The sequence below is a fragment of the Dromaius novaehollandiae genome, chromosome 28 (genome assembly GCF_036370855.1).
Source record: "Dromaius novaehollandiae isolate bDroNov1 chromosome 28, bDroNov1.hap1, whole genome shotgun sequence".
Taxonomy (NCBI): domain Eukaryota; kingdom Metazoa; phylum Chordata; class Aves; order Casuariiformes; family Dromaiidae; genus Dromaius; species Dromaius novaehollandiae.
This window is the reverse complement of record NC_088125.1, coordinates 797,790-825,786: the sequence shown is the minus strand read 5'-3', so window position 1 is coordinate 825,786 and position 27,997 is coordinate 797,790.

Below are 27,997 nucleotides of genomic sequence, written 5' to 3'. Positions count from 1 at the left end.
CCCACCCACCGAATCACAGAATCACAGAATGGTTGAGGTTGGAAGGGACCTCTGGAGATCACCTAGTCCAAGCCCCTGGCTCCAGCAGGGTCACCTAGAGCATGCTGGCCAGGATGGTGTCCAGACGGCTTTTGAAGATCTCCAAGGAGGGAGAGTGCACAAGCTCTCTGGGCAACCTAAGGGTAGCCTGTGATGGTCTCTTTCCTCCAATTTTCCAGCATCACTTCAAATTCTGAATTTGCCCTCCAAGTTGCTTTCAGAGCCTACCAGAGTAATGTCAGGTCATCTGCAAAGAGACCACTCCATCCCCTCAGTCCTTAATGGGACTGCTTAGCAGGACTGTACCCGGGACAAGGCTCTGCAGAGCCCCACTAGACGGAGGTTTCCGTTTGGCCAGCAAGTGCCTCCTCCTGGACACCCTGGGCTCAAAAAGGCGGCTTTGGGGAGACATTTGCTTCACTTGAGCGTCACAGAAGACCTGGGAAGGCCACCAACGCATATGACTTGAATCTACCTTCCAAGAGGTGATTTTGCATGAAAATCAACACCCAAGAAACATTAGAATGTTTTTCATGTGTAGATATATACTTTGCTATTTCACCCAAAAGAAAGAGAATAATCAGGGGAAAAGATGGAAAACGTAGCCCCAGTTCCTCGGAATGTCGACTAGAGGTTGCAAATATGCTCTGTCACTCTTCCATGTTATTCCACATGAAGACCCACTCATCCCAAAGCTGAAAGAGCAACCGTGGGGTTCACTGGGGTCCATTCCTTGGAAAGAATTAGTCACAAAGGACTTCACGAGCAGAGAAGTGGCTGGCTTGGGAGGCAGAAGCCTAGAGAAGCAAACATGCTTGTGCTGGAAACACAGTGACACGCTCGGAAGGCACATGAGGATCAGCGATTCCTTTGATTGGAAAAGACCAGTTTCCTCATCTCTGGACTCTGCAACAGGGACAGAGACCCGTGAGAGGATGCCAGGGAACTCCTGGCATCACTCACAAAGGCAGGAAACCCGGAGGCCTGCACCGACTTTAGGAACTCGGGGGCTATTGTCTGGGTTGTTTCATGGCCAAAGCGGGTGGTGGCCATAGGAGTCATGTTGGTGAGGCCGCGGCGGTGAAGTCACAGAGATGCAGGCAGCCCATGTCCCTTGGTCTCACAACACAAGCACAGGCAGTGACAGCAACCCCTCTCTGGCAGCCTGCAGCCAGAAGCACAGCAGAGAGACTATAGACCTGCGCAGAAGCAGGACTAAGAAAATTAGGGGCAAGGGGATGCAGGTGGTCAACAACATGGAGCAGCTCCCCAGTGGGACAAGTTAAACACACCTGAGCCCTCTAGCTTGGGAAAGAGAGGCCCGAAGCCACCACAGAGACACCAGTGTCTGAGGTCATGAGAAGGTGAAGGGACAAGGTGAGGAGGAACCACCAGCTCCCATGACACCAGAGCGCAGGGGCATCCCGTGGAGCAACCAGGCAGGAATTTTACACTGGAATACAAGGAACTCTCGTCACACAGCACCCAGGGAAATTGCTGAACTCCCTGCCCTAGGATCCCAGACATGGACAAGGAGGAATGGCTTCATAAAGCGATGAGATCGCCCTGCGCTATTAACACAAAAGGGCACTAAACCACAGCATTGGGATTGGGGTGGGAAGTACCAGAGGAGATGGGGTCCTCGGAAAGAAAAGAGCCACCCAAACCCAGACCCAAGACATCAGCGCCCCACAGGCACCATCAAGGTCACGCTGCAGCTACGGCCAGACATCACAGCAAATCCTGTCAGCAAGGGATTCTTTTTTCTTTTTTTTTGGTTTTTAACATCTCCCATTTCTGCCTCTGTTTCCAGGCTCTCTGCAGCTGCCTTAGACCCCTTTTAGCCACCACGAACTCTGGCGATCGCCTTTGCATGGTCTAGGGCAACAGAAATGTGGCACATCCCTTTTATCGCAGTTGGGTTAGAATAGCCAGCTCTAATTAATGTCCATTACATAGCAGTCACCAAAGCACTCAATAAATGGGAATAATATGATGTTGTTATAAGACAACCCTGGAAGCTCAGAAAGAATGGTCATGCTGTTTAAACTAGGCAGATTAGGATAACCCCTATCTCTATTTTCTGAAAAGAAGCATTCTTGAATCAAGGGCATCCTAGAACTGCTAAAGCCCTAAGAGAACCATTAAATCAAAACGTTTTACTTCTAGGTACGTATTGCCAATTTGGCAAAAGAATTGGAGGTCCATGTATCCCTAACTGAACTGTCCTCATTATACTACAAAAAATCACGCCCATAGGTCCAAAAGACCCATGCGCAGGTGAAGACCCCTCCCCTGAGCATGCGTAGTACTAAAATGGTGTGTAAGCAAAATTGTAATTGTATGTAAATCATTAACGAATCAGTGTAAAAGGGAAAGTTGCAAACTTTGCAATTTGTTTGTATAGATGCTCCTTGAGAAGCCAGGGTGGGGGTGTGCTTGATCTGTGGGAAACCACCGAGCACCCAGGCTTGCGCAACTCTGAAATAAAGAAGCAAATGTCTCTCCTGAGTGTGTAATTATTGGCTTACTGCACACCGGGCAACAAATCCGCTCTTTGGACAACAGTGTCAGTGGGTAGAACAGTTCCGAGACACTTGGCCTTTAGGCCACATTACTCGGAAATAACACCAAAAGGGCCTTCTTACAGTCCTGGCTGCCAAACGGCCCCGGGGCCGTAGGGGACCATCAGTCAGGGCTCTGGCTGCAGCCCCCAGTGCTGCCCAGCATCTCCCCTGCAGGCCCCGGGGCATCCAGCGATGGGGGAGGGAAGGAGGGAGAGGCAGGGAGAGAGGAAGAGAAGGGCAGAGGGAGGGAGGGAGGAAAAGAGGGAGGAAGGAAGAGAAGGAGGGAGGGAGGGAGAGGGAGGAGCAGAGGAGGCCAGGGCAGCCCTGGGAGCCCAAGGGCCGCTGTTGCTAGGCAGCACGGGGGGAGGGGGGGCACGAGGAGGCCACATGACCTGCAGCTGGTGCTGTTGCCAGGCAACACTGGGTGGGGCAGCAACAGGCACTGGGGGAGGTGTTGGGAGGTGGTTGGAGCTGGGCTGGGGCAGCCATGGTGGGGCTGTGTGTGGGGCTGGGAGCTTCAGGGAGCCAGGCCCTCCACGGCCCTGGCCCTGCTGCCCCCGGTGGTGTGGGGGCTCGGAGGAGCTGGGCCCGCACCCAGGCCCCGCACACAGCAGCTGCCGGCAGGAAGGGACGACCAAAGGCCCTGCATGGGCGCTGGAGGCCGGACCCGGCTCCTCACAGCGCCTCTGGTGCTGACGCGGCTCTTCGGGGCAGAGCTGGGGCCCTTCACGTGCCTAGAAAGTAGGAGGCATGGGGAAGCATGACACTGAGACCCTCCAGCTGGCTCTGAGCAAGAGTTGCCTCCGGAATGGACAAAAATATGCCTGCTGTGTTTTTCATGTGTGTTTCGAAGTGGCAGATAGGGCTTACTTGTCTCAAACTTTGTGCCAGTGCACTAAGAGAAGACTTGCAGTTTGCCTAATCCCAGTGTGAGGCCAGAGCCAGAGCCTCTGCGTCATCTCAGCCAGTGTTCTCTCTAAAAGACGTTCAGCTGTTTGCAAGAGCATTTACCTGTGTGATTTGCAGAGCAGTTCCCCAATATTGCAGGTGTTTAACAGCGACCTCTGTATTTATACGTAGCTGGTTCAGTTTCAAAATGTTTATGCTGAGAAAGGAGCTCAATAAGATGAAGCTGTCATTAATAAGGAGATGAAGAGGACTCCATAGATCACATACAAAAATGCAGCTGTGCAAAAGGGACAGCCATATATAATGTAATGCTCAGTGGTGCAAATGTAGCCTCCTTTTAATGAGCAGTGCTTCTTTGTGAATAGTTGTATTTGTATTGCCTGTTTATTTGCAGAGTTTTTGACTTGATTGTATCTTGAGTAGCGCAAGTTGAGTATTCAGGAGGGTCCTGAAGCCAGCTGCCCTAGCCGCTCTCCCTCTCATCTACTCACTGCAGAGCACTGTCTCTGGCAGTGCTTACAGAAGGTCTCTTGTCTCGTGGCTCAGCTGGTAGTTCTGCCTTGCCATCACCCCATGAACCTGCACTCGATAAATACACGTGTACTTGGGGTTGCCCCAGTTGCTCTGCACCTGGAATTTGATATACTGGAAGGCTCTGGGAAGCTGCTTCTGCAAAGGAAACGGGGGGAGCAGTCATTCCTCAGGTGTAAGGAGCAACAGCACAGCAACGTAGCTTCCTTTGCCAGCGCTAGCCCTGCTGGGGAACAAACTGGAGCCCTGACAAAGGAGGCAGCCAGGGTTGCTATGCCAGAGCCACAAGGCACAGGATGCTTTGGCTCATCCTCCGCACTCTGTGGTCCAAGCCCTTGCAGGCAAAGCTCAGTTTGCCCCTCGCGTCGTGCCCACACGCACTCACAGTACCTTCAGGCGGAAGGTCTGAACAGCCTCTTGGTCCACGTCAAATACAAAGAGCCCCAGGAGAGTTTCTTCTGCTGCTTCCTCATCCACGCCCTCAAAGGCAACCGACAAGGGCAGCAGGTCAGGCTCAAGCAGAGCCGGAGGAAAAGTGCCCGCTGCGTCTGACTCGGGGAAGCCTGCCTCATGTCCCACCCCTCTAGCACTAGTCTGGAAGAGGTCAGTGTGGATGTGGCTCAGGCTCTTTTGAGCAAGCGCTCCAAGACCCTGGGCCAGAAAGCACAAAGCAAGCCGCAGAGGCATACCACCACCGTGGGCCCCCACATACGCCATGCAGGGACGCTCTGCTCTGCAGCAACCAGCCCACGCTTCTCTGAGAGAAGGCGCCAGGAGAAACAAGGCTCCCTCGCAGCTTTCTGCCCTGGCCAGCTTCCCTGCCCACCCGCCACGCTGGGGCAAGGCTGAGGCTTACGGAGACAGCAAAGTCTTTGGGGGCGCTGCTGACTTCCCCGGAAGGAGAGACCGCCTTGGAGATGTGCTCCACGGTGACAGCCATGGGCCAGATCTGCTCAGGCAGCCGAATGACCACTTGGCCCTCCGCTCCTTGGAAAGCCCAGCACTGTCCAGGGGAAGTGTGCGGCTGAAACCAGAAAGCAGCCACCCTCAGTGGCAAGGCACTCCAGGAGCCCAGCGGACTGGCTGCTTTGCCAGCAGCACAGCCCTGGCTCGGTCTGTTGGCTGGCTTTCTGCATGGAAGGGCACCCAAGTGGATGAAAGGGACAGGAGGGGACTTGCCACCTTGCTTTCAGAAGACGGAAATCTTCCTTACAAAACATCTAGGCTCACCTGCCTTTCCCAAATCCCGCTCTGATTTTGCACAGCATTCAGAGACAGGGCGGGGCTGCCTAGGGGAGGTCACCCCGTGAGCCTTCAAAGGGTGTGCGGGAAGGACGAGCCCCCTTCCTCCAACTCGGCAGATCCCGCCAGGCTTGGGGGCCTGGAGGAGGTTCTGTCCTTGCCTGAGTGGCTTGTCAGGCTCCCCCCAACTTCCACTCTCCCTGGAAAGGGGCCGTGGGAGTTGAGGTGGGAAAATGCAGCTGCCAAGGACAAAGGTGCCCAGCACACTGCGGCCAGGGGTTGTGGGCAGGTGGCTGCTGTTGGGTTCAGCTCCGTTCCCCTCCAGACAGAAGGGCAGCACTGTGGGGAAGCGCAGGGGATCGTCAGGAAGAGGCTGAGCCCTGTGGGGCTGCGCGAGACTGCTGCTGTGAAGGGAGGTGTTTGGGGCTTGGAGGCTCAACTTGAAAGCAAGCAACTGCCTCAGAAGTCATGCTGCCTGTGCTATTACCTGCAGAATAGTATCCGGAGGGTTGGCCACGGCAAAGAAGGCGAGACAAAGCCAGCAAGCCTCACTGCCTCGCCCACCATAAGTCCGGGATGTTCTCTCTGCATCGATGGTGGCCCCTGAAAGGCACATGCAAAGCAGCTGCCTCGGACAGGCCAGAGGCTAGGAGCAGCAGGGAGCCAGCAGGTATTTCTCAGGCTGCAAGCCCAGCTGGGCAGACTTGGTGGGAGGGCCATACGCCAGCAGAGGGCCAGCAGACTTTGCGTAGGCATACCTGTGGTTTTCAGAGCCCAGTCCACCGTCTGCAGGTACTTTGCCTCTATCTTCTCAAGGGCTGCCCGTGTCAAGTTGAGAAGGGGCTGGGAAAAGCATTGCAAAGGCAGAGACGGAAAGCAACAGGGAGAATGACACAAACTCATCACGGGGCACTTCTGCATGAAGACTGAGTGCTTGCACAGAGCAAAGGGGAGACTCGGGGTCAGTCCACCAAAGGCAAGACTTGTTGGAAAAGGCACCAGACCTTCTGGTCAGCGCTTTCTGACGAGTCAAGCAAGGACTCGGGGAGAACACCAGTCTCAGGAGCCACCGTGCAGACCTGGCTCAGGTCAGCACTGCCCCAAGCAGCCCTGAGAGCCAGGTTTGCGCTGGGCAGCAAGAGGACAGAGCACACGCTGCAAAGGGCCAAGAGGAAGCAGCAGGAGACAGCCTCCAACTGAGAGCAAGGTCTTTGATCAAATGGCAGCCACTTTACCCCTCTCTTCTCCTCAGCCATCGCCCTCTCCTCCAAGACTTCTGCTATGGAGTGCAGGATGGCCTCATTTGCAGCAGCCAGCTCTGCTCGCAGGTGAGCCACCTGCTCTTCCAGGAGCTCCCGCTCATGGATCTTCTCCCTCAGCAAGGGCAGGGAGTTGCTGCAGACAAAGGGAAAGCAGATGTGGTGCAAGAGCTGAGCAGCCCCTGCAGGCAGTCCCGAGTAGGGTGCCACAGTCTTGCCCCCATCCTCTTCCCTCCCTCACAAGAGCAGAGGCTTCCCTTCCCCTCCACGTTTAGCACAAGGCAAAGGCTGGCGCCCTGGATGCTTTGCCACTCAGTGAGTTCCATGGGAAGGAAGCCCTCTTACCTGAGCGTTGTGAGCTCTGTTTCTGGCACCCCAGCCTTCTCCTGAAACACAAAGGCCCTCCCTGAGAGGAAGCCCAAGGAGCTGCATGGGGGCTTCCCACAGGACACTTCCCCAGGAAGAGCAGGTGGCAGTTGCTGCTGCTTTCTATCCATTTGGAGCAAGCCAGAGGATGTCGGGCCTTTTTCCAGCCACTGTCTTTGGGAAGTCCATTTCCTGTCTGAGCATTTGCAGACTCCAGGAGCTAAGGCAGGAGCAAAGCCACCTCCTGCCCAAGTGCTCCTTCCTGCAGCCTGCCAACCTGCAGTGCTCACTCAGGGAGCTCTCAGGGTCAAAGCTCATTCAGCAGCTACAGAAAGTGAAGGACAAGCACAAGCGTGTCCCCCCCACACCCCCCCCACATCTCTGTGAGGATGAGCCCTGGGCATCTGGACGGGATTCCCAACTTTTGCAGGGGAGGCAGGAGCTCCGAGCTATGGCCTCGGCCAGAGTTTGCTTTCCCCCAGCAAGAGGCACCTACCTGCAGCGCTTCCTCTTGCCACTTGCTCTCGGAGAGCAGCAAGCCCCAGCAGTAAAGCCCAGCTGCAAGTCACCACAGCAAGAGACAGTTATACTAAGAGGCTTTCTAATGGTCCCTGGAGCCACATTTTCTCCTTCCACAGCTAGGGAGCAAGAGCTTGCCTGGGACAGCTGGAGCTGGAGCTGGAGCCAGTGCAGAGCGCGGAGGTGGCTCCAACCCCTTGAGCACTGCCCAGGCCCATGGGCTTGGAAAATACACACACCCAAGGCCCACACACCCGCACACCAATGAAGGCATGTGGCCCCGAGCCAAGAGGAAATGCACCAGGCCATGGCAGTTTCTGCACAGACATTGCAACCCCAAAGCTCTGCAGCAAGGAGGGACCTCTAGCCAAAACGCTCCTAGGCGCTCCACTCCCTCCCACGGCCGGCAGCCACGGCAGGCGTGAGGCAGGCTGCAGTCCACCTGTAAAGACCCTCTCTGGCCTTCACTGTGTCACGGAGATGGGAAGCTGGAAGGCGCCACAGGATCTGCTGCCTCTCCCTGCCCCTGAAAGCTGGCATCTGGTCTGCCTGTGCTACCGCGCAAGAGCTTTGGTCAGCGCTGCTCACCAGCCAAGAGTGGGGCCAGCAGGAAAAGGACCCTCAGGCACCTCCTGCCATTCTGCCAGGTGCTGCGTGGCCTAAAAGAGAGGGAATGCTGCTGTTAGCCAAGCCTACAGTGCGGGCTTTGCTTTGCCAGTGATCCGTTGAGGGGCTCCCTCGCCACCAGGTTCCTCAGCTCAGCAGAGCGGAGAAGCCCAGGGCCTGGAGGCCTTTAGGAAGCTCTGAGCTGCAGCACAGCACCCTGCGGGCACTGAGGCAGTTGAAGACCTCTGGCCTGACACAGGCGTAATCACCCACACGCGTAGTGTCGTGGCCTGACACAGTCTGGTGGCACTGGGCTCTCCCGAGCAGAAGGGGCAGCGCCTTGCCCAGCCAAAGGCTCTGCTGGGCTGCCTGGCTGCCCAGGCTGGAGGGCAGTGCTGCACACAGCCCCAGGGCTCAGGGGCTGTCTGTCGCCACCATGGAAGCCGGGCGGCACACAGGGCTTCTTGCCTTATCCCTCCCTGCTTTTTGGGCCCCGTCACACCCACCTGCCCAACTCGGCTGGCATCTCCTCTAATCCAACTCCGTCACCAGCAGGAGGGAAAAGGTCGCTGTGCGGCAAATCCCCGCAGGCCTCTTCCCAAAGCACTTGCTGGCCTCTGCAAAGCTCCTTGTTTGCAGAGCTACACACGTCTGCAGGCTGGGCTTTTATGGAGGGCAGCTGTTGATGACGTCACAAGAGCCAACCGCCAGGGAGGCAAGGTGTTGCCCATGATGACCTCAGAGGGGGGCTTACCCAGGAGGGGGTTGCCACGCAGCCTGAGCCAGAGGAAGCCTGTGTGTTAGCCCCCACCCCAAGCCTGAAGCCTCCCGGCACACCCGCAGAGGAGCCCTGGTTAGCCCAGAGAGCCAGCTCACTTGGTTGCGCGGGCAAGCTGCTGCTGTGCCGTTGCACCCCTCGTCCTCTACCAGGCTGATGTGTTGTGTCATCCTGGGCAGGGCTCAAAGGGCTGAGCGTGAAGCCCTGCTAAGTCAGAAGGGAGAGTGGCAAGAGCTTTCTCCTCTTGAGACCCACCCGGGCATTGACACGGCACTGCAGCAAGCCAAAGGACATCAGCCAGGTGACCTTGTTGGCCCTGGAAGACATAGCCCCGCCTCTGCTAGGAAAGCAAGAGTAGAGCGGTCAGCTTGCTGGCACAAAGGCAGATGTCTCTTCCCCTAGGTACACCTGCACCCACACGGAACAGCTGGGGTGAGGGGCACAGGCTCCCTCAGCAGCCCACTGATGGGCACCCAAAGGGGAGCTCCAGGGTCGGCTCTGAGGTGCGTTGCAGAAATGCAAGCAACCATTGAGCAAGAGCAGGGGCCAGGACTGGAGACGGGGACAGCTGCAGGCCAGCTCCCGCAAGGAGTGGGCCTGAGCTTCAGTCAGGCTCCTGGGCCAGTGGGTGGAGGTGCCAGGGCAGGCCGCTCAGGGGAACTAAGCCCTCCTTAGTGCACGCCGGGCCCTGACGGTCCAGGCCGCGGTCTGTAGCCTTTGCACTTCTCTGCTGCGGCCTCTGCGGTTTGTCAACGCCTCCCTTGACCTGGCAGATTCAAAACTGGATGCAGGCGAGCCCTAGCAAGTGCCGAGTGTCTTCCACACATTCCTCCATCTGCTCGCTCTACAGCAGCTGACGCAGCCGCACACACGCTTGGCCTTTGCTGCTGCCGAAGCGCATTGCCTGCTCATGGTTAGCTTGCTGTGTGCCAGGACCCCCGGGGCCTTTTGTGCAGCACGACACCGCAGCCCATCAGGCCCCAGCACATGCTGCTGCCGCTGCTGCTGCTGCTGCTGTTGCTTGCGGTCTGGCCATGCCTGGGGCCAACCTTTGCATTGATCGTTGCTAAGGCTGAAGCAGTTCCGCGTGGCACAGCCTGCTGAGGTCTTGCTGAGTAGTGGCTCTTCCTTCGGCATAGCTAACTCTCCTCACACTTGCCGAGGGCTCAGTCGATCCCCACGCTGAGGTGGTTTAGGAAGGTATTGAGCAGTATCAGAGGCAGGCAGCCCCCCGGAGGAACTCTGCTTGGGAGCAGCTGCCCATTGGACTTGGAGGCATGAAGCAGCAGCAGCCTTGGAGCTTGGTGCTGTGGCCAGTGCCCATGCAGCTTGTGGTGCCCCTGCCCAGCGCAGCTCTTGCCAGCTTGTCAGCACCTTGTCTGCCAGGTGCTCACGCCAGCATCTGTTCCGGCTCTTTGTCCAGCTGGTCCCTAGGCTCCTCGTTGTCACCTGGGTGCTCCTCAGAGCAGCGGGCTCTCTAGGCAGAGCAGGCCTAGCATGGCTGCCTGGGTTCCCATGCTGCCTTTGCTCTGTCCCCCCACCCACCGAATCACAGAATCACAGAATGGTTGAGGTTGGAAGGGACCTCTGGAGATCACCTAGTCCAAGCCCCTGGCTCCAGCAGGGTCACCTAGAGCATGCTGGCCAGGATGGTGTCCAGACGGCTTTTGAAGATCTCCAAGGAGGGAGAGTGCACAAACTCTCTGGGCAACCTAAGGGTAGCCTGTGATGGTCTCTTTCCTCCAATTTTCCAGCATCACTTCAAATTCTGAATTTGCCCTCCAAGTTGCTTTCAGAGCCTACCAGAGTAATGTCAGGTCATCTGCAAAGAGACCACTCCATCCCCTCAGTCCTTAATGGGACTGCTTAGCAGGACTGTACCCGGGACAAGGCTCTGCAGAGCCCCACTAGACGGAGGTTTCCGTTTGGCCAGCAAGTGCCTCCTCCTGGACACCCTGGGCTCAAAAAGGCGGCTTTGGGGAGACATTTGCTTCACTTGAGCGTCACAGAAGACCTGGGAAGGCCACCAACGCATATGACTTGAATCTACCTTCCAAGAGGTGATTTTGCATGAAAATCAACACCCAAGAAATATTAGAATGTTCTTCATGTGTAGATATATACTTTGCTATTTCACCCAAAAGAAAGAGAATAATCAGGGGAAAAGATGGAAAACGTAGCCCCAGTTCCTCGGAATGTCGACTAGAGGTTGCAAATATGCTCTGTCACTGTTCCATGTTATTCCACATGAAGACCCACTCATCCCAAAGCTGAAAGAGCAACCGTGGGGTTCACTGGGGTCCATTCCTTGGAAAGAATTAGTCACAAAGGACTTCACGAGCAGAGAAGTGGCTGGCTTGGGAGGCAGAAGCCTAGAGAAGCAAACATGCTTGTGCTGGAAACACAGGGACACGCTCGAAAGGCACATGAGGATCAGCGATTCCTTTGATTGGAAAAGACCAGTTTCCTCATCTCTGGACTCTGCAACAGGGACAGAGACCCGTGAGAGGATGCCAGGGAACTCCTGGCATCACTCACAAAGGCAGGAAACCCGGAGGCCTGCACCGACTTTAGGAACTCGGGGGCTATTGTCTGGGTTGTTTCATGGCCAAAGCGGGTGGTGGCCATAGGAGTCATGTTGGTGAGGCCGCGGCGGCGAAGTCACAGAGATGCAGGCAGCCCATGTCCCTTGGTCTCACAACACAAGCACAGGCAGTGACAGCAACCCCTCTCTGGCAGCCTGCAGCCAGAAGCACAGCAGAGAGACTATAGACCTGCGCAGAAGCAGGACTAAGAAAATTAGGGGCAAGGGGATGCAGGTGGTCAACAACACGGAGCAGCTCCCCAGTGGGACAAGTTAAACACACCTGAGCCCTCTAGCTTGGGAAAGAGAGGCCCGAAGCCACCACAGAGACACCAGTGTCTGAGGTCATGAGAAGGTGAAGGGACAAGGTGAGGAGGGACCACCAGCTCTCATGACACCAGAGCGCAGGGGCATCCCGTGGAGCAACCAGGCAGGAATTTTAAACTGGAATACAAGGAACTCTCGTCACACAGCACCCAGGGAAATTGCTGAACTCCCTGCCCTAGGATCCCAGACATGGACAAGGAGGAATGGCTTCATAAAGCGATGAGATCGCCCTGCGCTATTAACACAAAAGGGCACTAAACCACAGCATTGGGATTGGGGTGGGAAGTACCAGAGGAGATGGGGTCCTCAGAAAGAAAAGAGCCACCCAAACCCAGACCCAAGACATCAGCGCCCCACAGGCACCATCAAGGTCACGCTGCAGCTACGGCCAGACATCACAGCAAATCCTGTCAGCAAGGGATTCTTTTTTCTTTTTTTTTGGTTTTTAACATCTCCCATTTCTGCCTCTGTTTCCAGGCTCTCTGCAGCTGCCTTAGACCCCTTTTAGCCACCACGAACTCTGGCGATCGCCTTTGCATGGTCTAGGGCAACAGAAATGTGGCACATCCCTTTTATCGCAGTTGGGTTAGAATAGCCAGCTCTAATTAATGTCCATCACATAGCAGTCACCAAAGCACTCAATAAATGGGAATAATATGATGTTGTTATAAGACAACCCTGGAAGCTCAGAAAGAATGGTCATGCTGTTTAAACTAGGCAGATTAGGATAACCCCTATCTCTGTTTTCTGAAAAGAAGCATTCTTGAATCAAGGGCATCCTAGAACTGCTAAAGCCCTAAGAGAAACATTAAATCAAAACGTTTTACTTCTAGGTACGTATTGCCAATTTGGCAAAAGAATTGGAGGTCCATGTATCCCTAACTGAACTGTCCTCATTATACTACAAAAAATCACGCCCATAGGTCCAAAAGACCCATGCGCAGGTGAAGACCCCTCCCCTGAGCATGCGTAGTACTAAAATGGTGTGTAAGCAAAATTGTAATTGTATGTAAATCATTAACGAATCAGTGTAAAAGGGAAAGTTGCAAACTTTGCAATTTGTTTGTATAGATGCTCCTTGAGAAGCCGGGGTGGGGGTGTGCTTGATCTGTGGGAAACCACCGAGCACCCAGGCTTGCGCAACTCTGAAATAAAGAAGCAAATGTCTCTCCTGAGTGTGTAATTATTGGCTTACTGCACACCGGGCAACAAATCCGCTTTTTGGACAACAGTGTCAGTGGGTAGAACAGTTCCGAGACACTTGGCCTTTATGCCATATTACTCGGAAATAACACCAAAAGGGCCTTCTTACAGTCCTGGCTGCCAAACGGCCCCGGGGCCGTAGGGGACCATCAGTCAGGGCTCTGGCTGCAGCCCCCAGTGCTGCCCAGCATCTCCCCTGCAGGCCCCGGGGCATCCAGCGATGGGGGAGGGAAGGAGGGAGAGGCAGGGAGAGAGGAAGAGAAGGGCAGAGGGAGGGAGGGAGGAAAAGAGGGAGGAAGGAAGAGAAGGCGGGAGGGAGGGAGAGGGAGGAGCAGAGGAGGCCAGGGCAGCCCTGGGAGCCCAGGGGCTGCTGTTGCTAGGCAGCACGGGGGGAGGGGGGGCACGAGGAGGCCACATGACCTGCAGCTGGTGCTGTTGCCAGGCAACACTGGGTGGGGCAGCAACAGGCACTGGGGGAGGTGTTGGGAGGTGGTTGGAGCTGGGCTGGGGCAGCCATGGTGGGGCTGCGTGTGGGGCTGGGAGCTTCAGGGAGCCAGGCCCTCCACGGCCCTGGCCCTGCTGCCCCCGGTGGTGTGGGGGCTCGGAGGAGCTGGGCCCGCACCCAGGCCCCGCACACAGCGGCTGCCGGCAGGAAGGGACGACCAAAGGCCCTGCATGGGCGCTGGAGGCCGGACCCGGCTCCTCACAGCGCCTCTGGTGCTGACGCGGCTCTTCGGGGCAGAGCTGGGGCCCTTCACGTGCCTAGAAAGTAGGAGGCATGGGGAAGCATGACACTGAGACCCTCCAGCTGGCTCTGAGCAAGAGTTGCCTCAGGAATGGACAAAAATATGCCTGCTGTGTTTTTCATGTGTGTTTCGAAGTGGCAGATAGGGCTTACTTGTCTCAAACTTTGTGCCAGTGCACTAAGAGAAGACTTGCAGTTTGCCTAATCCCAGTGTGAGGCCAGAGCCAGAGCCTCTGCGTCATCTCAGCCAGTGTTCTCTCTAAAAGACGTTCAGCTGTTTGCAAGAGCATTTACCTGTGTGATTTCCAGAGCAGTTCCCCAATATTGCAGGTGTTTAACAGCGACCTCTGTATTTATACGTAGCTGGTTCAGTTTCAAAATGTTTATGCTGAGAAAGGAGCTCAATAAGATGAAGCTGTCATTAATAAGGAGATGAAGAGGACTCCATAGATCACGTACAAAAATGCAGCTGTGCAAAAGGGACAGCCATATATAATGTAATGCTCAGTGGTGCAAATGTAGCCTCCTTTTAATGAGCAGTGCTTCTTTGTGAATAGTTGTATTTGTATTGCCTGTTTATTTGCAGAGTTTTTGACTTGATTGTATCTTGAGTAGCGCAAGTTGAGTATTCAGGAGGGTCCTGAAGCCAGCTGCCCTAGCCGCTCTCCCTCTCATCTACTCACTGCAGAGCACTGTCTCTGGCAGTGCTTACAGAAGGTCTCTTGTCTCGTGGCTCAGCTGGTAGTTCTGCCTTGCCATCACCCCATGAACCTGCACTCGATAAATACACGTGTACTTGGGGTTGCCCCAGTTGCTCTGCACCTGGAATTTGATATACTGGAAGGCTCTGGGAAGCTGCTTCTGCAAAGGAAACGGGGGGGAGCCGTCATTCCTCAGGTGTAAGGAGCAACAGCACAGCAACGTAGCTTCCTTTGCCAGCGCTAGCCCTGCTGGGGAACAAACTGGAGCCCTGACAAAGGAGGCAGCCAGGGTTGCTATGCCAGAGCCACAAGGCACAGGATGCTTTGGCTCATCCTCCGCACTCTGTGGTCCAAGCCCTTGCAGGCAAAGCTCAGTTTGCCCCTCGCGTCGTGCCCACACGCACTCACAGTACCTTCAGGCGGAAGGTCTGAACAGCCTCTTGGTCCACGTCAAATACAAAGAGCCCCAGGAGAGTTTCTTCTGCTGCTTCCTCATCCACGCCCTCAAAGGCAACCGACAAGGGCAGCAGGTCAGGCTCAAGCAGAGCCGGAGGAAAAGTGCCCGCTGCGTCCGACTCGGGGAAGCCTGCCTCATGTCCCACCCCTCTAGCACTAGTCTGGAAGAGGTCAGTGTGGATGTGGCTCAGGCTCTTTTGAGCAAGCGCTCCAAGACCCTGGGCCAGAAAGCACAAAGCAAGCCGCAGAGACATACCACCACCGTGGGCCCCCACATACGCCATGCAGGGACGCTCTGCTCTGCAGCAACCAGCCCACGCTTCTCTGAGAGAAGGCGCCAGGAGAAACAAGGCTCCCTCGCAGCTTTCTGCCCTGGCCAGCTTCCCTGCCCACCCGCCACGCTGGGGCAAGGCTGAGGCTTACGGAGACAGCAAAGTCTTTGGGGGCGCTGCTGACTTCCCCGGAAGGAGAGACCGCCTTGGAGATGTGCTCCACGGTGACAGCCATGGGCCAGATCTGCTCAGGCAGCCGAATGACCACTTGGCCCTCCGCTCCTTGGAAAGCCCAGCACTGTCCAGGGGAAGTGTGCGGCTGAAACCAGAAAGCAGCCACCCTCAGTGGCAAGGCACTCCAGGAGCCCAGCGGACTGGCTGCTTTGCCAGAAGCACAGCCCTGGCTCGGTCTGTTGGCTGGCTTTCTGCATGGAAGGGCACCCCAGTGGATGAAAGGGACAGGAGGGGACTTGCCACCTTGCTTTCAGAAGACGGAAATCTTCCTTACAAAACATCTAGGCTCACCTGCCTTTCCCAAATCCCGCTCTGATTTTGCACAGCATTCAGAGACAGGGCGGGGCTGCCTAGGGGAGGTCACCCCGTGAGCCTTCAAAGGGTGTGCGGGAAGGACGAGCCCCCTTCCTCCAACTCGGCAGATCCCGCCAGGCTTGGGGGCCTGGAGGAGGTTCTGTCCTTGCCTGAGTGGCTTGTCAGGCTCCCCCCAACTTCCACTCTCTCTGGAAAGGGGCCGTGGGAGTTGAGGTGGGAAAATGCAGCTGCCAAGGAGAAAGGTGCCCAGCACACTGCAGCCAGGGGTTGTGGGCAGGTGGCTGCTGTTGGGTTCAGCTCCGTTCCCCTCCAGACGGCAGGGCAGCACTGTGGGGAAGCGCAGGGGATCGTCAGGAAGAGGCTGAGCCCTGTGGGGCTGCGCGAGACTGCTGCTGTGAAGGGAGGTGTTTGGGGCTTGGAGGCTCAACTTGAAAGCAAGCAACTGCCTCAGAAGTCATGCTGCCTGTGCTATTACCTGCAGAATAGTATCCGGAGGGTTGGCCACGGCAAAGAAGGCGAGACAAAGCCAGCAAGCCTCACTGCCTCGCCCACCATAAGTCCGGGATGTTCTCTCTGCATCGATGGTGGCCCCTGAAAGGCACATGCAAAGCAGCTGCCTCAGACAGGCCAGAGGCTAGGAGCAGCAGGGAGCCAGCAGGTATTTCTCAGGCTGCAAGCCCAGCTGGGCAGACTTGGTGGGAGGGCCATACGCCAGCAGAGGGCCAGCAGACTTTGCGTAGGCATACCTGTGGTTTTCAGAGCCCAGTCCACCGTCTGCAGGTACTTTGCCTCTATCTTCTCAAGGGCTGCCCGTGTCAAGTTGAGAAGGGGCTGGGAAAAGCATTGCAAAGGCAGAGACGGAAAGCAACAGGGAGAATGACACAAACTCATCACGGGGCACTTCTGCATGAAGACTGAGTGCTTGCACAGAGCAAAGGGGAGACTCGGGGTCAGTCCACCAAAGGCAAGACTTGTTGGAAAAGGCACCAGACCTTCTGGTCAGCGCTTTCTGACGAGTCAAGCAAGGACTCGGGGAGAACACCAGTCTCAGGAGCCACCGTGCAGACCTGGCTCAGGTCAGCACTGCCCCAAGCAGCCCTGAGAGCCAGGTTTGCGCTGGGCAGCAAGAGGACAGAGCACACGCTGCAAAGGGCCAAGAGGAAGCAGCAGGAGACAGCCTCCAACTGAGAGCAAGGTCTTTGATCAAATGGCAGCCACTTTACCCCTCTCTTCTCCTCAGCCATCGCCCTCTCCTCCAAGACTTCTGCTATGGAGTGCAGGATGGCCTCATTTGCAGCAGCCAGCTCTGCTCGCAGGTGAGCCACCTGCTCTTCCAGGAGCTCCCGCTCATGGATCTTCTCCCTCAGCAAGGGCAGGGAGTTGCTGCAGACAAAGGGAAAGCAGATCTGGTGCAAGAGCTGAGCAGCCCCTGCAGGCAGTCCCGAGTAGGGTGCCACAGTCTTGCCCCCATCCTCTTCCCTCCCTCACAAGAGCAGAGGCTTCCCTTCCCCTCCACGTTTAGCACAAGGCAAAGGCTGGCGCCCTGGATGCTTTGCCACTCAATGAGTTCCATGGGAAGGAAGCCCTCTTACCTGAGCGTTGTGAGCTCTGTTTCTGGCACCCCAGCCTTCTCCTGAAACACAAAGGCCCTCCCTGAGAGGAAGCCCAAGGAGCTGCATGGGGGCTTCCCACAGGACACTTCCCCAGGAAGAGCAGGTGGCAGTTGCTGCTGCTTTCTATCCATTTGGAGCAAGCCAGAGGATGTCGGGCCTTTTTCCAGCCACTGTCTTTGGGAAGTCCATTTCCTGTCTGAGCATTTGCAGACTGCAGGAGCTAAGGCAGGAGCAAAGCCACCTCCTGCCCAAGTGCTCCTTCCTGCAGCCTGCCAACCTGCAGTGCTCACTCAGGGAGCTCTCAGGGTCAAACCTCATTCAGCAGCTACAGAAAGTGAAGGACAAGCACAAGCGTGTCCCCCCCACACACCCCCACATCTCTGTGAGGATGAGCCCTGGGCATCTGGACGGGATTCCCAACTTTTGCAGGGGAGGCAGGAGCTCCAAGCTATGGCCTCGGCCAGAGTTTGCTTTCCCCCAGCAAGAGGCACCTACCTGCAGCGCTTCCTCTTGCCACTTGCTCTCGGAGAGCAGCAAGCCCCAGCAGTAAAGCGCAGCTGCAAGTCACCACAGCAAGAGACAGTTATCCTAAGAGGCTTTCTAATGGTCCCTGGAGCCACATTTTCTCCTTCCACAGCTAGGGAGCAAGAGCTTGCCTGGGACAGCTGGAGCTGGAGCTGGAGCCAGTGCAGAGCGCGGAGGTGGCTCCAACCCCTTGAGCACTGCCCAGGCCCATGGGCTTGGAAAATACACACACCCAAGGCCCACACACCCGCACACCAATGAAGGCATGTGGCCCCGAGCCAAGAGGAAATGCACCAGGCCATGGCAGTTTCTGCACAGACATTGCAACCCCAAAGCTCTGCAGCAAGGAGGGACCTCTAGCCAAAACGCTCCTAGGCGCTCCACTCCTTCCCACGGCCGGCAGCCACGGCAGGCGTGAGGCAGGCTGCAGTCCACCTGTAAAGACCCTCTCTGGCCTTCACTGTGTCACGGAGATGGGAAGCTGGAAGGCGCCACAGGATCTGCTGCCTCTCCCTGCCCCTGAAAGCTGGCATCCGGTCTGCCTGTGCTACCGCGCAAGAGCTTTGGTCAGCGCTGCTCACCAGCCAAGAGTGGGGCCAGCAGGAAAAGGACCCTCAGGCACCTCCTGCCATTCTGCCAGGTGCTGCGTGGCCTAAAAGAGAGGGAATGCTGCTGTTAGCCAAGCCTACAGTGCGGGCTTTGCTTTGCCGGTGATCTGTTGAGGGGCTCCCTCGCCACCAGGTTCCTCAGCTCAGCAGAGCGGAGAAGCCCAGGGCCTGGGGGCCTTTAGGAAGCTCTGAGCTGCAGCACAGCACCCTGCGGGCACTAAGGCAGTTGAAGACCTCTGGCCTGACACAGGCGTAATCACCCACACGCGTAGTGTCGTGGCCTGACACAGTCTGGTGGCACTGGGCTCTCCCGAGCAGAAGGGGCAGCGCCTTGCCCAGCCAAAGGCTCTGCTGGGCTGCCTGGCTGCCCAGGCTGGAGGGCAGTGCTGCACACAGCCCCAGGGCTCAGGGGCTGTCTGTCGCCACCATGGAAGCCGGGCGGCACACAGGGCTTCTTGCCTTATCCCTCCCTGCTTTTTGGGCCCCGTCACACCCACCTGCCCAACTCGGCTGGCATCTCCTCTAATCCAACTCCGTCACCAGCAGGAGGGAAAAGGTCGCTGTGCGGCAAATCCCCGCAGGCCTCTTCCCAAAGCACTTGCTGGCCTCTGCAAAGCTCCTTGTTTGCAGAGCTACACACGTCTGCAGGCTGGGCTTTTATGGAGGGCAGCTGTTGATGACGTCACAAGAGCCAACCGCCAGGGAGGCAAGGTGTTGCCCATGATGACCTCAGAGGGGGGCTTACCCAGGAGGGGGTTGCCACGCAGCCTGAGCGAGAGGAAGCCTGTGTGTTAGCCCCCACCCCAAGCCTGAAGCCTCCCGGCATACCCGCAGAGGAGCCCTGGTTAGCCCAGAGAGCCAGCTCACTTGGTTGCGCGGGCAAGCTGCTGCTGTGCCGTTGCACCCCTCGTCCTCTACCAGGCTCGTGTGTCGTGTCATCCTGGGCAGGGCTCAAAGGGCTGAGCGTGAAGCCCTGCTAAGTCAGAAGGGAGAGTGGCAAGAGCTTTCTCCTCTTGAGACCCACCCGGGCATTGACACGGTACTGCAGCAAGCCAAAGGACATCAGCCAGGTGACCTTGTTGGCCCTGGAAGACATAGCCCCGCCTCTGCTAGGAAAGCAAGAGTAAAGCGGTCAGCTTGCTGGCACAAAGGCAGATGTCTCTTCCCCTAGGTACACCTGCACCCACACGGAACAGCGGGGGTGAGGGGCACAGGCTCCCTCAGCAGCCCACTGATGGGCACCCAAAGGGGAGCTCCAGGGTCGGCTCTGAGGTGCGTTGCAGAAATGCAAGCAACCATTGAGCAAGAGCAGGGGCCAGGACTGGAGACGGGGACAGCTGCAGGCCAGCTCCCACAAGGAGTGGGCCTGAGCTTCAGTCAGGCTCCTGGGCCAGTGGGTGGAGGTGCCAGGGCAGGCCGCTCAGGGGAACTAAGCCCTCCTTAGTGCACGCCGGGCCCTGACGGTCCAAGCCGCGGTCTGTAGCCTTTGCACTTCTCTGCTGCGGCCTCTGCGGTTTGTCAACGCCTCCCTTGACCTGGCAGATTCAAAACTGGATGCAGGCGAGCCCTAGCAAGTGCCGAGTGTCTTCCACACATTCCTCCATCTGCTCGCTCTACAGCAGCTGACGCAGCCGCACACACGCTTGGCCTTTGCTGCTGCCGAAGCGCATTGCCTGCTCATGGTTAGCTTGCTGTGTGCCAGGACCCCCGGGGCCTTTTGTGCAGCACGACACCGCAGCCCATCAGGCCCCAGCACATGCTGCTGCCGCTGCTGCTGCTGCTGCTGTTGCTTGCGGTCTGGCCATGCCTGGGGCCAACCTTTGCATTGATCGTTGCTAAGGCTGAAGCAGTTCCGCGTGGCACAGCCTGCTGAGGTCTTGCTGAGTAGTGGCTCTTCCTTCGGCATAGCTAACTCTCCTCACACTTGCCGAGGGCTCAGTCGATCCCCACGCTGAGGTGGTTTAGGAAGGTATTGAGCAGTATCAGAGGCAGGCAGGCCCCCGGAGGAACTCTGCTTGGGAGCAGCTGCCCATTGGACTTGGAGGCATGAAGCAGCAGCAGCCTTGGAGCTTGGTGCTGTGGCCAGTGCCCATGCAGCTTGTGGTGCCCCTGCCCAGCGCAGCTCTTGCCAGCTTGTCAGCACCTTGTCTGCCAGGTGCTCACGCCAGCATCTGTTCCGGCTCTTTGTCCAGCTGGTCCCTAGGCTCCTCGTTGTCACCTGGGTGCTCCTCAGAGCAGCGGGCTCTCTAGGCAGAGCAGGCCTAGCATGGCTGCCTGGGTTCCCATGCTGCCTTTGCTCTGTCCCCCCACCCACCGAATCACAGAATCACAGAATGGTTGAGGTTGGAAGGGACCTCTGGAGATCACCTAGTCCAAGCCCCTGGCTCCAGCAGGGTCACCTAGAGCATGCTGGCCAGGATGGTGTCCAGACGGCTTTTGAAGATCTCCAAGGAGGGAGAGTGCACAAGCTCTCTGGGCAACCTAAGGGTAGCCTGTGATGGTCTCTTTCCTCCAATTTTCCAGCATCACTTCAAATTCTGAATTTGCCCTCCAAGTTGCTTTCAGAGCCTACCAGAGTAATGTCAGGTCATCTGCAAAGAGACCACTCCATCCCCTCAGTCCTTAATGGGACTGCTTAGCAGGACTGTACCCGGGACAAGGCTCTGCAGAGCCCCACTAGACGGAGGTTTCCGTTTGGCCAGCAAGTGCCTCCTCCTGGACACCCTGGGCTCAAAAAGGCGGCTTTGGGGAGACATTTGCTTCACTTGAGCGTCACAGAAGACCTGGGAAGGCCACCAACGCATATGACTTGAATCTACCTTCCAAGAGGTGATTTTGCATGAAAATCAACACCCAAGAAATATTAGAATGTTTTTCATGTGTAGATATATACTTTGCTATTTCACCCAAAAGAAAGAGAATAATCAGGGGAAAAGATGGAAAACGTAGCCCCAGTTCCTCGGAATGTCGACTAGAGGTTGCAAATATGCTCTGTCACTGTTCCATGTTATTCCACATGAAGACCCACTCATCCCAAAGCTGAAAGAGCAACCGTGGGGTTCACTGGGGTCCATTCCTTGGAAAGAATTAGTCACAAAGGACTTCACGAGCAGAGAAGTGGCTGGCTTGGGAGGCAGAAGCCTAGAGAAGCAAACATGCTTGTGCTGGAAACACAGTGACACGCTCGGAAGGCACATGAGGATCAGCGATTCCTTTGATTGGAAAAGACCAGTTTCCTCATCTCTGGACTCTGCAACAGGGACAGAGACCCGTGAGAGGATGCCAGGGAACTCCTGGCATCACTCACAAAGGCAGGAAACCCGGAGGCCTGCACCGACTTTAGGAACTCGGGGGCTATTGTCTGGGTTGTTTCATGGCCAAAGCGGGTGGTGGCCATAGGAGTCATGTTGGTGAGGCCGCGGCGGCGAAGTCACAGAGATGCAGGCAGCCCATGTCCCTTGGTCTCACAACACAAGCACAGGCAGTGACAGCAACCCCTCTCTGGCAGCCTGCAGCCAGAAGCACAGCAGAGAGACTATAGACCTGCGCAGAAGCAGGACTAAGAAAATTAGGGGCAAGGGGATGCAGGTGGTCAACAACACGGAGCAGCTCCCCAGTGGGACAAGTTAAACACACCTGAGCCCTCTAGCTTGGGAAAGAGAGGCCCGAAGCCACCACAGAGACACCAGTGTCTGAGGTCATGAGAAGGTGAAGGGACAAGGTGAGGAGGGACCACCAGCTCCCATGACACCAGAGCGCAGGGGCATCCCGTGGAGCAACCAGGCAGGAATTTTAAACTGGAATACAAGGAACTCTCGTCACACAGCACCCAGGGAAATTGCTGAACTCCCTGCCCTAGGATCCCAGACATGGACAAGGAGGAATGGCTTCATAAAGCGATGAGATCGCCCTGCGCTATTAACACAAAAGGGCACTAAACCACAGCATTGGGATTGGGGTGGGAAGTACCAGAGGAGATGGGGTCCTCGGAAAGAAAAGAGCCACCCAAACCCAGACCCAAGACATCAGCGCCCCACAGGCACCATCAAGGTCACGCTGCAGCTACGGCCAGACATCACAGCAAATCCTGTCAGCAAGGGATTCTTTTTTCTTTTTTTTTGGTTTTTAACATCTCCCATTTCTGCCTCTGTTTCCAGGCTCTCTGCAGCTGCCTTAGACCCCTTTTAGCCACCACGAACTCTGGCGATCGCCTTTGCAGGGTCTAGGGCAACAGAAATGTGGCACATCCCTTTTATCGCAGTTGGGTTAGAATAGCCAGCTCTAATTAATGTCCATCACATAGCAGTCACCAAAGCACTCGACAAATGGGAATAATATGATGTTGTTATAAGACAACCCTGGAAGCTCAGAAAGAATGGTCATGCTGTTTAAACTAGGCAGATTAGGATAACCCCTATCTCTGTTTTCTGAAAAGAAGCATTCTTGAATCAAGGGCATCCTAGAACTGCTAAAGCCCTAAGAGAAACATTAAATCAAAACGTTTTACTTCTAGGTACGTATTGCCAATTTGGCAAAAGAATTGGAGGTCCATGTATCCCTAACTGAACTGTCCTCATTATACTACAAAAAATCACGCCCATAGGTCCAAAAGGCCCATGCGCAGGTGAAGACCCCTCCCCTGAGCATGCGTAGTACTAAAATGGTGTGTAAGCAAAATTGTAATTGTATGTAAATCATTAACGAATCAGTGTAAAAGGGAAAGTTGCAAACTTTGCAATTTGTTTGTATAGATGCTCCTTGAGAAGCCGGGGTGGGGGTGTGCTTGATCTGTGGGAAACCACCGAGCACCCAGGCTTGCGCAACTCTGAAATAAAGAAGCAAATGTCTCTCCTGAGTGTGTAATTATTGGCTTACTGCACACCGGGCAACAAATCCGCTTTTTGGACAACAGTGTCAGTGGGTAGAACAGTTCCGAGACACTTGGCCTTTAGGCCATATTACTCGGAAATAACACCAAAAGGGCCTTCTTACAGTCCTGGCTGCCAAACGGCCCCGGGGCCGTAGGGGACCATCAGTCAGGGCTCTGGCTGCAGCCCCCAGTGCTGCCCAGCATCTCCCCTGCAGGCCCCGGGGCATCCAGCGATGGGGGAGGGAAGGAGGGAGAGGCAGGGAGAGAGGAAGAGAAGGGCAGAGGGAGGGAGGGAGGAAAAGAGGGAGGAAGGAAGAGAAGGAGGGAGGGAGGGAGAGGGAGGAGCAGAGGAGGCCAGGGCAGCCCTGGGAGCCCAAGGGCCGCTGTTGCTAGGCAGCACGGGGGGAGGGGGGGCACGAGGAGGCCACATGACCTGCAGCTGGTGCTGTTGCCAGGCAACACTGGGTGGGGCAGCAACAGGCACTGGGGGAGGTGTTGGGAGGTGGTTGGAGCTGGGCTGGGGCAGCCATGGTGGGGCTGTGTGTGGGGCTGGGAGCTTCAGGGAGCCAGGCCCTCCACGGCCCTGGCCCTGCTGCCCCCGGTGGTGTGGGGGCTCGGAGGAGCTGGGCCCGCACCCAGGCCCCGCACCCAGCGGCTGCCGGCAGGAAGGGACGACCAAAGGCCCTGCATGGGCGCTGGAGGCCGGACCCGGCTCCTCACAGCGCCTCTGGTGCTGACGCGGCTCTTCGGGGCAGAGCTGGGGCCCTTCACGTGCCTAGAAAGTAGGAGGCATGGGGAAGCATGACACTGAGACCCTCCAGCTGGCTCTGAGCAAGAGTTGCCTCAGGAATGGACAAAAATATGCCTGCTGTGTTTTTCATGTGTGTTTCGAAGTGGCAGATAGGGCTTACTTGCCTCAAACTTTGTGCCAGTGCACTAAGAGAAGACTTGCAGTTTGCCTAATCCCAGTGTGAGGCCAGAGCCAGAGCCTCTACGTCATCTCAGCCAGTGTTCTCTCTAAAAGACGTTCAGCTGTTTGCAAGAGCATTTACCTGTGTGATTTCCAGAGCAGTTCCCCAATATTGCAGGTGTTTAACAGCGACCTCTGTATTTATACGTAGCTGGTTCAGTTTCAAAATGTTTATGCTGAGAAAGGAGCTCAATAAGATGAAGCTGTCATTAATAAGGAGATGAAGAGGACTCCATAGATCACGTACAAAAATGCAGCTGTGCAAAAGGGACAGCCATATATAATGTAATGCTCAGTGGTGCAAATGTAGCCTCCTTTTAATGAGCAGTGCTTCTTTGTGAATAGTTGTATTTGTATTGCCTGTTTATTTGCAGAGTTTTTGACTTGATTGTATCTTGAGTAGCGCAAGTTGAGTATTCAGGAGGGTCCTGAAGCCAGCTGCCCTAGCCGCTCTCCCTCTCATCTACTCACTGCAGAGCACTGTCTCTGGCAGTGCTTACAGAAGGTCTCTTGTCTCGTGGCTCAGCTGGTAGTTCTGCCTTGCCATCACCCCATGAACCTGCACTCGATAAATACACGTGTACTCGGGGTTGCCCCAGTTGCTCTGCACCTGGAATTTGATATACTGGAAGGCTCTGGGAAGCTGCTTCTGCAAAGGAAACGGGGGGAGCCGTCATTCCTCAGGTGTAAGGAGCAACAGCACAGCAACGTAGCTTCCTTTGCCAGCGCTAGCCCTGCTGGGGAACAAACTGGAGCCCTGACAAAGGAGGCAGCCAGGGTTGCTATGCCAGAGCCACAAGGCACAGGATGCTTTGGCTCATCCTCCGCACTCTGTGGTCCAAGCCCTTGCAGGCAAAGCTCAGTTTGCCCCTCGCGTCGTGCCCACACGCACTCACAGTACCTTCAGGCGGAAGGTCTGAACAGCCTCTTGGTCCACGTCAAATACAAAGAGCCCCAGGAGAGTTTCTTCTGCTGCTTCCTCATCCACGCCCTCAAAGGCAACCGACAAGGGCAGCAGGTCAGGCTCAAGCAGAGCCGGAGGAAAAGTGCCCGCTGCGTCCGACTCGGGGAAGCCTGCCTCATGTCCCACCCCTCTAGCACTAGTCTGGAAGAGGTCAGTGTGGATGTGGCTCAGGCTCTTTTGAGCAAGCGCTCCAAGACCCTGGGCCAGAAAGCACAAAGCAAGCCGCAGAGGCATAACACCACCGTGGGCCCCCACATACGCCATGCAGGGACGCTCTGCTCTGCAGCAACCAGCCCACGCTTCTCTGAGAGAAGGCGCCAGGAGAAACAAGGCTCCCTCGCAGCTTTCTGCCCTGGCCAGCTTCCCTGCCCACCCGCCACGCTGGGGCAAGGCTGAGGCTTACGGAGACAGCAAAGTCTTTGGGGGCGCTGCTGACTTCCCCGGAAGGAGAGACCGCCTTGGAGATGTGCTCCACGGTGACAGCCATGGGCCAGATCTGCTCAGGCAGCCGAATGACCACTTGGCCCTCCGCTCCTTGGAAAGCCCAGCACTGTCCAGGGGAAGTGTGCGGCTGAAACCAGAAAGCAGCCACCCTCAGTGGCAAGGCACTCCAGGAGCCCAGCGGACTGGCTGCTTTGCCAGCAGCACAGCCCTGGCTCGGTCTGTTGGCTGGCTTTCTGCATGGAAGGGCACCCAAGTGGATGAAAGGGACAGGAGGGGACTTGCCACCTTGCTTTCAGAAGACGGAAATCTTCCTTACAAAACATCTAGGCTCACCTGCCTTTCCCAAATCCCGCTCTGATTTTGCACAGCATTCAGAGACAGGGCGGGGCTGCCTAGGGGAGGTCACCCCGTGAGCCTTCAAAGAGTGTGCAGGAAGGACGAGCCCCCTTCCTCCAACTCGGCAGATCCCGCCAGGCTTGGGGGCCTGGAGGAGGTTCTGTCCTTGCCTGAGTGGCTTGTCAGGCTCCCCCCAACTTCCACTCTCTCTGGAAAGGGGCCGTGGGAGTTGAGGTGGGAAAATGCAGCTGCCAAGGAGAAAGGTGCCCAGCACACTGCAGCCAGGGGTTGTGGGCAGGTGGCTGCTGTTGGGTTCAGCTCCGTTCCCCTCCAGACGGCAGGGCAGCACTGTGGGGAAGCGCAGGGGATCGTCAGGAAGAGGCTGAGCCCTGTGGGGCTGCGCGAGACTGCTGCTGTGAAGGGAGGTGTTTGGGGCTTGGAGGCTCAACTTGAAAGCAAGCAACTGCCTCAGAAGTCATGCTGCCTGTGCTATTACCTGCAGAATAGTATCCGGAGGGTTGGCCACGGCAAAGAAGGCGAGACAAAGCCAGCAAGCCTCACTGCCTCGCCCACCATAAGTCCGGGATGTTCTCTCTGCATCGATGGTGGCCCCTGAAAGGCACATGCAAAGTAGCTGCCTCGGACAGGCCAGAGGCTAGGAGCAGCAGGGAGCCAGCAGGTATTTCTCAGACTGCAAGCCCAGCTGGGCAGACTTGGTGGGAGGGCCATACGCCAGCAGAGGGCCAGCAGACTTTGCGTAGGCATACCTGTGGTTTTCAGAGCCCAGTCCACCGTCTGCAGGTACTTTGCCTCTATCTTCTCAAGGGCTGCCCGTGTCAAGTTGAGAAGGGGCTGGGAAAAGCATTGCAAAGGCAGAGACGGAAAGCAACAGGGAGAATGACACAAACTCATCACGGGGCACTTCTGCATGAAGACTGAGTGCTTGCACAGAGCAAAGGGGAGACTCGGGGTCAGTCCACCAAAGGCAAGACTTGTTGGAAAAGGCACCAGACCTTCTGGTCAGCGCTTTCTGACGAGTCAAGCAAGGACTCGGGGAGAACACCAGTCTCAGGAGCCACCGTGCAGACCTGGCTCAGGTCAGCACTGCCCCAAGCAGCCCTGAGAGCCAGGTTTGCGCTGGGCAGCAAGAGGACAGAGCACACGCTGCAAAGGGCCAAGAGGAAGCAGCAGGAGACAGCCTCCAACTGAGAGCAAGGTCTTTGATCAAATGGCAGCCACTTTACCCCTCTCTTCTCCTCAGCCATCGCCCTCTCCTCCAAGACTTCTGCTATGGAGTGCAGGATGGCCTCATTTGCAGCAGCCAGCTCTGCTCGCAGGTGAGCCACCTGCTCTTCCAGGAGCTCCCGCTCATGGATCTTCTCCCTCAGCAAGGGCAGGGAGTTGCTGCAGACAAAGGGAAAGCAGATGTGGTGCAAGAGCTGAGCAGCCCCTGCAGGCAGTCCCGAGTAGGGTGCTACAGTCTTGCCCCCATCCTCTTCCCTCCCTCACAAGAACAGAGGCTTCCCTTCCCCTCCACGTTTAGCACAAGGCAAAGGCTGGCGCCCTGGATGCTTTGCCACTCAATGAGTTCCATGGGAAGGAAGCCCTCTTACCTGAGCGTTGTGAGCTCTGTTTCTGGCACCCCGGCCTTCTCCTGAAACACAAAGGCCCTCCCTGAGAGTAAGCCCAAGGAGCTGCATGGGGGCTTCCCACAGGTCACTTCCCCAGGAAGAGCAGGTGGCAGTTGCTGCTGCTTTCTATCCATTTGGAGCAAGCCAGAGGATGTCGGGCCTTTTTCCAGCCACTGTCTTTGGGAAGTCCATTTCCTGTCTGAGCATTTGCAGACTCCAGGAGCTAAGGCAGGAGCAAAGCCACCTCCTGCCCAAGTGCTCCTTCCTGCAGCCTGCCAACCTGCAGTGCTCACTCAGGGAGCTCTCAGGGTCAAAGCTCATTCAGCAGCTACAGAAAGTGAAGGACAAGCACAAGCGTGTCCCCCCACACACATCTCTGTGAG